Below are 15,039 nucleotides of genomic sequence, written 5' to 3' on the forward strand. Positions count from 1 at the left end.
CGTAACAATCCACAATGTTTTATGAGCAAAGCTACAATACTTTCCCCACATGATTAAGCTTTATTACAAAGTTAAATTTTAACCAACTCAATATTTTAAAAAATAAAATCGACGAAAATGATTTTGGAAAAAAATATTACAAAAAAAAAACACAAAAGAAACTGGAAAAAAACTATGTGAGAAAAAACTGTATCAATCCATAGTGTTTTTTGAGGAAAAACTTGTATTTACTTGTAATTACAATTCTTAACTAGCTTAATATTTAAAAAATAAAATTGACGAAGATAATTTTAGGGAAAAACATAACGAAAACAGAAAAAAACCATGTAGGAAAAAACATTGTAGCAACCAACAGTAATTTTCGAGGAAAGTTAAAGTGTTTTCCTCACATATTGTAACTGTAATTTTTAACCAGCTCAATATTAAAAAATAAAATAAAAAAAGATAATTTCGGAGAAAATCATAAAAAAAACCATGCGGAGAAACATTGTAGCAATAAACAATGTTTTAAAGAAAAAAATTACAAAACTAAATTCTCAATCAGCTTCATATTAAAAAAAATCAAAAAATATAATTTCAAAAAATAAAGAAATAAAATAGAAAAACTATGTGGAAAAACATCGCAGCAATCCACAGTATTTTCAAGAAAAAAATTATAAACCAAAAATTTTAATCAGGTCAATATTTAAAAAGTAAAATCAACAAAAATAATTTTGGAAAAAACAAAAAAAATTAAATAAAAAAAAAGAAAAATTAGGAAAGTTAGAAAAAAAAATTGAAAAAAAAACGAAAAAAAAAGGGAAAAGTAAAAAAAAAAAGAGAAGAAGAAGAAGAAGAAGAAGAGTGGGGAAGAATCACTGTGGATTACTGTTGTAATCCACAGTGAAATGTGTGTGGGGGAACAGTGATTCCCCCACACCATTTAGAGTATGTGTTAATAAGCACATATGATATTAGATTAAGATTTAATTTTCATCAAACTTACCTATGATGTTCCTAATTGGAAGATCTTAAAAGCTAATTCCAGGTTACTAATTGTAGGGATAAGTTGACTGACCTATATTGTTAAAAAAGAGTTTTTCATTGTTTAGATTATAGATTATAGAACGGTGATCTAAGACCCATTAGGTGTTATGATATAAAATCAAAGAAAATCATTTTAGATATCACATCATAAGGTAATTTTCTCAAGAGAATTAATGTGTTAGAAGTGTTAGTGTAATGCCCCATACTTTCATATGCATTTATAGTTATTTTTTTACGATTTGGTACATAAAAATACGGGTAATTTTTTTTATACAGTTCTCATATAAAAGTCCACCGAAATTTCCATCGAAAATCATTTTAGATATCACATCACAAGGTAATTTTCTCAAGATAGTCAATATGTTAGGAGTGTTAGTGTAATGCCCTATACTTTCATATGCATTTATAGTTATTTTCCTACGATTTGGTACATAAAAATATGGGTAATTTTTTTTATACAGTTCTCATATAAAAGTCCACCGAAATTTCCATCGAAAATCATTTTAGATATCACATCACAAGGTAATTTTCTCAAGAGAGTCAATATGTTAGGAGTGTTAGTGTAATGCCCCATACTTTCATATGCATTTATAGTTATTTTCCTACGATTTGGTACATAAAAATACGGGTAATTTTTTTTATACAGTTCTCATATAAAAGTCCACCGAAATTTCCATCAAAATTTCGACAAAGTCTCGCTTATACCGGGAAGTCCCAAGTTATCAACATATACCCTGTTTACACTTCTACTATCTCACATCTCATAACTCAATCACGACCCAATCGTCCTGGGTCTCAATCCCACAAACATCATCATCATCACAACCATAATATTTATAACATACATTGAACAACAAATATTGTTAGGAAGAATATTTGCCTCTGGTAGAATTCACGTATAACAATAGTTATTAGGCCACTATAGAAATGACTCATTTTGAAGCATTGTATGGCTGAAAGTGTCATACCCCTTTATGTTGGAAAGAAATGAGAGATGTTACAATTTATATTTTTAGTTGAAATTATGTATTGGAATTTATATAAATTATATGAAATGATGATGAAATTAATGTGTAAATTTCATTGTAATTGATTAATGATGTGAGGGATCATTGTTATGTTTTGAGAAAAATAACCTAGAAAAATTATAATCAAGGGTTTACAGTTAGTCTAAGGTGAACCCTACTAGGACACTATAGTTCCCTACTTTTAACTTGAAAAGGGGTACGTGTGACCAAGTATTGTCATATGTATGTATGGACATTACTTTATATCTAATCTCATCAACTAAATAGAACACAAAGGTATATATATAAATGTCCAGACACATATAATTATAGAGAAAAAACAGCAAGCAATAAGAACAAGAACAAATTCAAGCTTAGTACTCAATAAAGCAAAAGCAAATTAAATGTGTGTATGAACATTACTCCATATCTAATCTCATCAACCAAGTAAAAAAGGTATATATATAAATGTCCAAACACATGTAATCATGAAGAAAAACAATAAGCAATAAAAACATAAACAAATTCAAGCTTAGTACTCAATAAAGCAAAAGCAAATTAAAACATGCAAAAACATATAAAAATCAAAGCAATCAAAAGCTTAAAGTAAATAATAAATCAAAACAAATAAATATAAAAGCAAATAGTAAAGCAAAGTAAGAAACTTAAAACGACTAGACAATTAAGGAAAAAAATTCTTAAATCAAAGAAGAATGCTCGAAATACAAATAATATGATCTAAAAAATAAACATTTATAGCTTAACCATCACATGATCCCTAATTTAGTTGTCATGTTTTTGTAAAGATAAATTTAGATGAACATGAAGAAGCAAAAGGATAAGAATTTACCACTTAAATTTAAAGAAAACCAGTACACTTATAAACTAGTCTACATAGAATTTGTAATGAGAGAGTGATTAATGAGAGAGTGATTACATATATGGCAAGATAATGAGATAACAATCACTCAAAGACATCAACCTTAGAAAAGCTATTGTACTTGCTTTTAATCTACAGGAAATTCATTGTATAGGTCATATTTTTTTCCAAGTTGTTTAAGCCTATTAAATATATTTGTTATTAGGTCTAAGCTAGTAAGTCAGTAAGTCTTAGAATTCAAATGATTGAGAACTTGGGCATCAGAAGATGCTTGATTCTCATTTTTATTATAAATAAGTAAAAGACTCAAAATAATAGAGAAGAAGCTATTGGGCTAGAGTTGGTTTCGATTTATCAAGATGAAATGGACATTTAAGCTCTACTTACTCTCATTATGCATGTAAAAAGATTAATTGAACCAACTCAAATATTAGTATGAAAGGATTATATCAAACCAAGACTAACCTGGCAACACAAGACACACATCTCGTAGCTACAAAAACAAATAACCAAAGGCTAACATTAAGGTCTAGAATCTAGAAACACAAACAAACAAACTCATGTGATGTTAACAACACAAGATCATAGAAATAAGCTAAAATCAACCTTGAAATCTATATCATATACATAAATAAAATTGAAATCACTCAACCAAAAATTGCATAGCTCATCCTTTCAAACCTTTCTAGGTGTATTGATAATTATCCTTATATGTTTAAAGAACCATGATGATCTCTGGCCTTTGTAGGTGTTATGAACAGGTCACAACTAAGTAAAAGATATATATATATATATATATATATATATATATATATATATATATATATATATATATAAAAGCAAAAGACAATGAAGAAAAAAATAACAAAACAAAATTAAAACTAGGATTAGCCGAAGAAAAAAGAATAAATCATGAAAGAGTTGTGGGGGTATTTGTAGAGATATAACAACATTTTTTATCAGAATGTGCTAGCTTAAGTGGCTCAAAGACACTTCTCTCCTCTCAATTTTGGTGGTTGTGTAGCTTGCAACTCTTTGGGTTAGGAGATCGATAAACAATAATTATCGTACTACTATTCTTTATTGTTACTATTTGTTGTTGCTCATTATATTGCTTTTCTAATGTCTAGCATTACTATTGTTATTGCTGCTCATTGCCACCTTTTATGAGGAAATTAATTTTAGTTCTTTGTGGTTGGAGGTATAGGTAGATTGGAGGATTTGAGATTAATGGTTCGTGATTCTAAAAGGTTTTATGGTTGATGGCTTGTTGGGTGGCGCTTGGTGGTTTTGTTCGTGATGGCTTGATAGATGGCAGTTGGAGAGAAAAATAAAAGGAAAAAACAACAATGAAGAGAAGAAGAAAAAAAACAAAAAAAAAAGAGAAACGGATAGTCTGATATGTGAGAGAAAAGGAAAAATATTATTTTCAGTTTTTTTTCTTTTGAGTGGTTTTTTTTTTTTTTGTCTAAAGTAAGAGAGAAGGTGTTGTATTTATATTCCTAGCATATGGTTTGTTTGGCTAGGAGCATAGGATTTTCTTGAAACTTCGTAAGGTTTTATGAATATATTCTCTCAAGGCTTTGTCTTTAGTTGAGTTTTCACTTTGGGGCTTGATATTTAATTATTTTCAATTTGGATCAATTTTTAACACTAGTTTTATTTTATATATTCTTCTTTTTTATATATTTTTCAAAACATTTTTCTTCTTTGCCTTTATCTTCAATTATACGTATTTCTTTCTTTTATCTCCTTTTTCCTCTCCTTTTTCTTTTCTTTTTTATTCCTTTTTATAAACAATATTTTCTTCTCTATGTTTTTTTTTCCACCCAAAGCTCATGAGAATAAATAGAATAGCCAAAAAATAAGGTAAAACTTACAAAATACTTGGGAATTTGATAGAATATAAATGAAAAGTGCAATACCTTGCATTATATTTGACTTTTTAGAAAGTTGTGATATTTGTTACAAAAAAACAATTAAATTTTCAAGTGAATGAAAAAACTCTATAATTTTTATAATTATAATTTCTAGTGTATATGATAAAATATATAAATTTATTTTTAATAAAATAGTGCATCTTGTGCAAAAACAAATCTACATATAAACATACATAGAGATATGGATATAATATAATCTAAGGCTGTAAAATAACTTTGAAAATCCACATCTAAATCTTTGTAATATAATCTAAGTCTAATATAGATACAAATATAAATACGCTGGTAATATTTTTAAAGAATGATATGTTTTAGATTTAATTTGTTATGTATTAAAGATATCCAAGCACTAGTCAATAGTAAATTTAGGGAAATTAGCTCAAAATATCCTTATATTTTTGTTCTAGTCCCTAATCTTTCTATACAAGTTTAATTACTTCCAATCCATTATTATATTTTAATTATCCTTTTAGTAGATATTACTATGTAAATTAACAAAAATATCATTACTTGAGAAATTCGAAACCCGCCTAATTTACCAAAAAATAAATATAAAAGGAATTGTCATAAGATGTTAAAATTTATTTTTTTTCATGGTTTTTTTATATAAAAAAATAGATTGGATTTGAATTTTATCATATGAGAATATCTTCATCAATTTGCATGAAAATATCTACAAGGGTAAATTGAAGAATGAACTAAAATATAAGGATAAATTGAAAGAAATTAAAATTATAGGTATAGATTTAATACGAGGCCAAAAATATAAAGACATATTGAGCTAATCACTCTAAAATTTATGAACATAAAATGAGTCTCCTTTTGTCATGTGTTTAAATAAAAAAAATAAAACATTAAATTTTTTTAAGAGAGACAAAGACTAATAAAAATGTTTTGAACAAAAAACCTTGAATTATAATTGCTTACAATATGTTTGTTACTAGACAAGTGGCTCGCACGTCACCTTAGGCCAAGTCAATGTCATTTGTAATCTTAAAAAATGATATTAAAGTGTTGTTAGTGTGTTTTAAAGAAAAAAAAATTATTACTCAAGTTATAGACCTTAATGCTAAAGAAAAAAATAAAAACAATTGAAAAAAAAGCCCTAATCCAATCCGAGTTAGCATGGTAAACTCATGACCTAGATTGTGAAGTCGTGACATTCTCATAGAAAGCATATAGAATTTTGTTTTTTAAAAAATCCATATTTAATAAACTGAATGTCAAAAGCTGAAATTGAGAAAGAAAATAGGTTTAAAAAAATTATAAAAGAAAATTGATGTTAACTTGGGTTAATATCTTATACTCGTGACCTTAAGCCAATCTGAGTTAGCATGAAAAATATGTGAAAAAAATAGGGGGGAAACGAATAAGATTAATAATCAATAATTCCGATGTTGAATGATGAAATCAAAAAATAAAATTGGTGCAAAAAAAAGAGCAGAAAAAAAAAAGACTGATTTCAATCCAGGCTAATATTTCATACATGTGACTCAAGTCACCGCACTAAAAAAATTAATGAAGCTCAATTCTAGACAAATCAAATATTGAAGGATGAAATTAAAAAAAAACAAAAAGAACAAAGGAAAAACAAATTAAAATAATATGGGCCAAAACTAACATAAAAATTAAATCAAATCAAATAATAAGGGATGGAATTGAAAAACAAATTTTAAAAAAATTAATAATAAAAAGAATAATGATCAAATTTGATATAAGTACCATATAGGATAAAATACTAAGGGATGAATTTGAAAAAATAATAATAATAAAAAGGATTCAAAATAAATAAAAATAATTAAAAGAATGAGGGCCACAATTAAAATAAGAAGAAAATGAAGGACAACATTTAAATTTGGTTGGGCTGACACATTTTCCGAGGGGAAAAGAGAGAAGGAGAAAAAAAATTAAACCACCACCTAACTACTGCGAAATGCCTTACACGTGTCATCCCATTAGAAGTGCCTCCATGTGATCCATCGGCAGAGATGGTGATTGGTTATTTCTTGCCATTGAAAGGTGTTACAAGTGCCACCCAAAAGGTATGGATGTCTCCCACCTATTGGTGTGTGCATTATACACCCTAAAGATTTTTTTCTCTTTTTTATTTAATTTATCAAAAGACCCAAGTACTCCTAACCCAATATGATATTAACAAAAATAAAACATAACAAAAAGACCAAAAAGCACCTTGACCTAATTTACAGATTTTTTGCTTTTAAGGGTATCTTAGTAATTACACTACACTATGTTAATAAAGATAGAAAACTAAAAATGCCCTTACTCAAATAGTTAAGCAAATTTAACTTTTAAGATTATTTTGGACATTATATTTGTGCAAATAAAAAATTAAAATATTATTCTATCCTCATTCAATTTAGTAATGATAAATGAGTCTTGTGAAAAATATAATTTTGCCTTTGAAAGCAAGTTACATAGTTTTCAACATGGAAGGGAAAATGATAATTTTACCATGCAAATCCACAATAAAAATATAAGTGTACACAATCATTTCTTTACCTCTTTTAGCTTTTGTTTTAATATATCATTATTATTTAAATCAATCTAAAACTCATATTATAAATTTTAGTTTGATGAACATGTAAGATAAGAAAAAAGACTTTTTTTTTAATTCTAGATAGACTATTATCAAAAGCCTAAGACCCTGTTTGTTTTTGTGTTTCAAAAACGCTTTTAAAAAAATTTGAAATTTTTTTATTTTTTTCTTTGCTTTAAATTAATATTTTTTGGTGTTTTTAGATCATTTTTATGCGTTGATATCAAAAATAATTTTTAAAAAATAAAAAAAATATTATTTTGATACATTTCTGAGTGAAAAGCACTTTGAAAAACAATCAAATATTATTTTTCTTTGCTTCAAATTAATATTATTATATGATATTACAAGAGTGAAAGTTTTGTTATTTATATAGTTTAGTTTTTATAAAATTGTGTCATATTTCTTTCAAACATCAAGAACATTTAAATATTTAAAGTAATTTACATGTGTGTATTGCTAGATTTTTTTTATGATGTAAATTAATTTTTTTTTATCTCAATTCATAAACAACACCATGGTTGTTAAAATCGCGATTCAAGTCGTAAAATCGTACGTTTTTACGAATTAATATAGACTTTACGTGCTAAATCGTTCATAAAAATCGGAAATGAGTAAAATCGGGTCAAAAACAGTTAAAATCGTTAAAATCGGGTGAAATCGCCTAAAATCGCGATTTCACCACCGATTGAACGAGTTTGCCCGCAGGAGAACAAAATTCAGTGTAGTTGCCACGTGTCCCTCGCCTATTGGCTTGAACAGATCGAAGGCAAAGTTACTGTGACTCACCGAATCAGTCTTCTCTCTTCAGTCTTCTCTTCAGTGACATTCACAATTCAGTAATTCACGAAATCCCTAAATTGAAAATCCCAAATTTAACAACCATGACTGAGACTGAGACCTCTTAATCTCTTGCAGTCTTCCTCTCAGCCAACAATCAATCACCGTCACAGCCCTCGCTCGTCCCTCATCTGCATTATTTCCATCATCGACGACGTTCTTTCCACCGGCCACTGTGAGAATCACAGTCCACACAACAACAACGGTCAACGACGTCTCTCCAGTCTTCACGAGGTAAGTTACACTGTCCGTTTATCTTGTTTCTCTAGTCTTCAAGTGGGTTTTTTTTCGTCCCTGTCCGTTTATTAGTCTCATCACTGATGTTAATGTTAGTTTGATTGAATTCACATGCTCCAACTTTGACTGCAAACATTCACTGTGAGTCTTGTTGCTTAGTCCGTTACTCCGTTTCTCTTCTCAGCGTCGGTGCTCACTGCTCAGAACAGAGGTAAGCTTCTTAGTTTCTTACCATTCCGTTTCTTTACAGTTTAATGATGTCTAATCTGTTATTGAGACATGTTAATATTCAAGTGTCCATCAATTTGAGAGTATGCCTGCGAATTTTGGATTGAAATATAACCGGTGACAGTGTGTGTGTGTGTGACAGTGTCTAAATGGAGAGACTCTGTTTTTTCTTACCTTGAATTTGGAATTTAGAATTTAGAGTGATGATTGATGATGTTGCTGCTGAGTTGTGATAATGGATTTATTGTAATTTATTTTAGAGTGCTGCTGCTGCTGAGTTGTGAATTGTGATGAATGCTTGAGGAATAATGAGGAAGATGAAGGGAATGAAGCTGATTTTAGTTTACATGACACACCAGCAAATTGTTTATTTTAAGTTTGTTAATTATTAGTTAATGAAAAGTTATTTTAAATTATGTATCAGGATGACTTTTATTTGAACCATGTATTTTAAGATGTTTGAACTATGTATGAATTTTTATTTGAAGCATTATTTTTAAGGTGCTTGAACTATGTATGAATTTTTATTTGAAGCATGAATTTTTTTTTAATGTATTTTAAAATTCCTTACGATTTTTTTACGATTTTACGATCCGTTTTTACGATCCGAGTTTGCGTGCAGCTTTCCGTGCCGTGTTAAAATCACGATTTTAACAACCTTGAACAACACAATATTAGTAGGTATGTTTGAGTTAAATATATGTAATATAACATGAGTTCATTTAATAATAAAATGATTAAATTTGTGAATAGTTTAGGTATAAGCTTATGATTTGAGTCTATATCATAGTTTTTAAACCCGACCCGGTGATCGACCCGGTCTAATGATCGGGTCACGGGTCAGATGGGTTGACCCGGGTCAACCCAAAAAAAAAAACCTATTAGATTTCAACTCCTCGTTAAAGCAAATGCTCCAAAAAGCAACTTTTAGTTTAGGCAACGTAATTAATTTTGCCTGTCATATCTCATGAATTGTATAATTGTACCCCATCCACGTTGATGTTGTCATTTCTTGTACAAGACCAAAAAAATATGGTAAGAAATTTTACAAAAATACCTCCAATTAAAAACCCAATAAAAAAACTCAATAAAGAAAATCCAATTCCAATTCAAAAACCCAGCAAAACCAACGAAAAGTTTATTGGGTTTCATGAATTTTTTTTGCTGGCACCTTTACAGACTATATTTGTAAACAAGCAAACCCGAAAACCCATTTCCATAAATTTTCCATGAATCCCACCACCAAAAACACAAAAAAGTAAAAGCACCCTTACAGATTGTATTTGTGGACACCTTGAAAAGTTTCAACCTTTTTAGCATGAGAGAAAGAGGATTACTCTCTCAAAACCTTAGCACCTCTCTCTAAAGCTTCATGATCAAACCCAGCAGTGTTGTTCGTGGGTGACCATTCCTAGGAGCTCTAGATTACCCCCCGTTGTTGATTGAGGCAAAGTGGATGGCTGAGATTGTACAGAAGAAGAAGACGAAGAAGATTGAGGGGAAGGAGAAGGGTTTGAAGAAGAGAAAGGAGAGAAACTAAAAGGCCATCAGCAAAAAAAACAAAATTTGATTGAGAAAAGGAAAAGGAGGCTGCTATTGCTGATATTAGCCCTCCAATTTCACTTGTTTCTTCCAATTTTTTTCTTTTATTGTGTACAGAAATAAAATGATAGACAGTGTATAGAGAAACCTTGGGCAAGACAATTGCCATGGAAGGAGAGACGAAGAGCAAGACAGTTGCCAAAGAAAATAAGGTCGAGTCTCATCCGGGTTTACCCGGGTCGACCGGGTTCCGGGTCGACCCGCCGGGTCGATCGGGTTTCACCGGGTCAACTCCCAAGCGGGTTTTTACCTCCACCCGGACCGATTCCAGGCCCGGGTCGACCGGGTCCCGGGTCGACCCGCCGGGCCGGTTCGGGTTTCAAAACTATGGTCTATATGATCATTTGTAATCGGAGTACATATTAATTAACATACTATTGCGATAATAAAATTAAAAGTTAAATTGATCATGTACGATCAATGGAAGGAATTAAATTTAGCCACCTCACAACAATGCAATTCATCGTCTAAAACATAAAAGATAAAAACAATAAAGATAAAAACATTTTTAGTTAAAAAAATAAAAATAAAAAAATAATAAATTTATCTTTAGAACAATTTTGAAATGTATTTTTGTATTTCTAAAATAGGAGACATACATGAAACATGTCTTTATATATAATATGTTTTTTATTTTTTATTCCTAAAATATCCTTGTAAAAAACTTTCAATTCCAAAATTATCCAACTAAAAAAATATAATAATAAAAATGATCATTATCATAGTTTAAAAATCTAACTTGGGGGTCGATTCGGGACAAAGCACGGGTCACTAGTAGAGGTCCGGGTCTCGGGTCGGGTTGACCCGAGTCATCACAAGAATAAAAATGGATATTATTATAGTTTAAAACTTGATTCGAGATTTGACTCGGGGCAAGACACAAGTCACAAGTGGGGTTGATAGTTGACTCGGGTCAACGTAAGGACAAAAATTATTATTATTATTATAGTTTTAAAACTCGACTCTGAGGTCAACCTTGGGTAAGGTCTGAGTCATGTGTCATGAAGGTAAATCCTAGTTGGCTTTAGTCAGCATAAAAAAAATAGTTATTATTAAACTTTTAAAATTTGATTCGGGGGTCAACTCAGAATAAGGCCTGGGTCACAGATTCGAAATGTAAACCCACGTTGACCCGGGTTAATATAAGGATAAAAATTGTTATTATCATAGTTTTAAAACCCGTCTCGGAGGTCGATTAGGGTAAGGCCCAGGTTACGGGTCAAGAGGGTTAACATGGGTTGACCCGAGTCAATACATGAATAAAAATGGTTATTATCATAGTTTTAAAATCCGACTCAAAAATCAACCCAATGCAAGGTTCAGATCATTAGTCAGAAGGGTCAAACTAGGTGACCAAATTTTTTTTAAATAATCAAAATAACCTTATTTTGACTAATTGTTTTTCAAAAAATCAACAAGTTTTTGATATATGATTTATCCTGAGTTGATTTAGTTTTTTATCAAGTCGAGTCGAGTCGGCCATTCCTTTTAACGTTTATATATACACACACGCTTTATATATTGAAAAAACAATTCGATGTACTTGTTTTCTACACCAGCAATTAACATTAACAAAACAACTAATGGCATGATTCGGTTTCACTGTCCATGAAAATAATAAAACTGATTAATATATTTTTTAAAAAATATTAAACAACTTGGTTCCATAACTTAGTTGTTTAACGTGTTGGTTTAAATCAAATTCATGTAAAGGTCCACCGAATTTTTAGCAGAGTCTTTCCTATACCAGGAAGTCTCAAGTTATTGACAACAACCTGTTACACTTCTATTAACCATTATCCAATCACGACCCAATCATTCTCGGTCTCAATTTCAACAATCAACATTAATGCAATCACAATCTCTCAAACATTAATATAATAGAAATAAAGTATTAAATGACATTAAATAAGTAAACACACGTACATGTAAATTATAAATACATGAAAATAAAATTTAAGTTCATAAATTCAATTTAAAAGATATTATCACAATTCAAGTCATGACAGTTTTTTAAGATACAAAATATATTATAAGTATTCACCTAAAACTAGATAACAAAAGAATAGAAAGATTTGAAAATCACTCCTGTCATGGTGTGATGAACCTAGAACAAATATAACATTGAAATATAAATATCATGGAAAAACACTATTAATATTGGTAATCAAACAATTTATTCAAGACTAACATTCATTCATATTTTCCAACAATTCATGCTTGGTCCCTTTTAGGATTTCTTTATAATGAATTCACTAATATTTTTCATTCCATTCTTAATTTTCAACCAATATCACATATTTGTACTGGAGGACAATTCCTTCAAGAAAGTGTCGATATCAATTTATTGGTATCATTAACCATCCTTCATCAAATAGTTAATCATATCTTTTTTTTCTTCCCAAAACCTTGAAATAGTAATGTCGGTACTAATAAATCTCGTTAGTATTATTAGTCTTCCTCACCAGGACCGACTAATCAAATTTATCGTGAATGTCAATATCAATACAACCCCTTGATATCATTAACTATTCCTAACCCGAAATAGTTAATCAAGTCCCAACAGTACTATGAAATATCCTCGAAAATACCAATGTCAAGGATCTTTGACATCATTAGCCTCTATACCAGGAATAACTAATCAAGTTGCATGGAAATGCCGATATCGATGTAGTCCATCAATATCATTAATTATTCCTAACATGGAATAATTAATTAAGTTCAATATCCCTCATGTTCCGGGATAATCATGTTGATGTTAGTAAACCCTACTAACATCATTATCCACCTGTTCTCGAAACCAACTAATCAAATCCAGGAAAATATCGATATCAATGAAACTCATTGGTATCATTAACTATTCCAAACCGAAATAGTTAATCGAGTCTATTTCTATTTCTTATTTATTTCATTAGATGCTTCTCTTTTGGCAACATTTATATATAAAATTCAAAAACTAAACAAGCTTTTATAATTATGTACATTTAAGAAAGATATGGGTGTAAAACACTTACTTGTTGCAGAAGCTCAGCTCGTGCTTCCCTGTTGTTGTTGTGCAGCTCCTGTGACCATTTCTGTATTTATAAGTATACCATATATTTTCTATTTAAGTTATATTTCTTTTAATAACAATAAAATAAGCAAATATTGACGTCCCTTCAACAATTTATTCCTTCACATTTGTGTATTTATAAGTATACCATATATTTTCTATTTAAGTTATATTTCTTTTAATAACAATAAAATAAGCAAATATTGACGTCCCTTCAACAATTTATTCCTTCACATTTGTGTTTCTCATTACATCCCTTAAGATTATTGCTCTTATTTATTTATTTAATCATAACTAACATTACAAATCTCGGTTCCAAACATGGCTTAATTCCTTTGAACGTTAAAACATAGAACTTCACATTTTCTGAAGGAAACGAAACTCAATTCTGCCCTTACCGCATTTAAATTACTTGTTTTAGCAACTTGTCAAAATTGCCAGCAGAGATGGAAGCCCGAGCTCTCCTTAGAGTTTTACCTATATCTAGAGTTATAGAACTTCAAATTAGGCGAGATCAGTCTTGTCGGAAAGATAACATCCTTGGATATAACTTCTATGAAAAGACCTTTCCCAAATTCTATCATTTTTAGGCTCGAATCCTTTATGGAAGTTATGGAGATGAATTTGTTCAATTTCGTCAATGTTTTAAATGAACCATCAAACATCCCTATTTTTCACTTTCCCTTCAAAACAACCATTTGTTCACATTATAAACAACACATGAGAAGCAATTTACAAAGAAAATCATAAATTCTTCTCTTTCAATTCACCCCTAATGGGCGACCACCTTTGCTTCTGATACAGTTCAGCCTTATGATACGACCCAAGCAAGGTCAGATTCGGATTTTGGCGTAAAATGCACAACAATCCAGGTTTACGACAACAATTATAATTCTCAATCCGACCGTTGGATTGGGCTAAAAGTTTACGTGGACTCTCTAGACATGTTGTCCTACCTTGGGTTAAAATTTTAGGTCAATCGGAGTTCGGCAAGACATGGAAATACTGGTCAATAGAAGCTGTACGAATTTTGTTATTCACTTCCTTTTGACTTCTGGACTTCCTATTTGCTTAGGATTCTTTTCTTACAAGGATGTGACAGCTGGTTTTGGGAATTTTCTAATTCCATAAGGATCTTTAATGAGCTGCAATATGATCTTCAAGTGTGGCAATGATTCATTAATGTTTTAGAATCGTTTTCTTATAAGAATTCCTTATTCATCCTAGCTACACAAGGAAAGAAGGGCTAGTGATATTTAATGATAAATTAGTTATTTTTATTATTTTCTTTCATGTTTGGGCTTAATTAAAACTTTGTTTTGAGCTAGGATCCAAGGCTTGTTTGGATCAGGTTATGGGCTTTTCAATTTAGGGTTTTTGGGTTAGTTTTGTATGGGGGTCAGTTCAGCCCACAATGGTAGATCCATTAGGGTTAATTTTAAGAACTATTTAAACATGTAACCTAAATTTTGGCAGCTTTTGATGATTATTACTTCTGAATTTTTCAGTTTTAACGTGTGAGAGTGATTCTTGCATTCTTCAGTTCTTGAACGAACTGAATCTGATTTATCGAAGATTAACTGGTTTCGTGACGTCATTCCACTCATTCCAATAGTGTTGGTGCCTTGGGGCAAGTTTCCATTGTGTCACACTCCTATCAGATCTATTTC

The sequence above is a fragment of the Populus trichocarpa genome, chromosome 13, assembly GCF_000002775.5.
Source record: "Populus trichocarpa isolate Nisqually-1 chromosome 13, P.trichocarpa_v4.1, whole genome shotgun sequence".
Taxonomy (NCBI): domain Eukaryota; kingdom Viridiplantae; phylum Streptophyta; class Magnoliopsida; order Malpighiales; family Salicaceae; genus Populus; species Populus trichocarpa.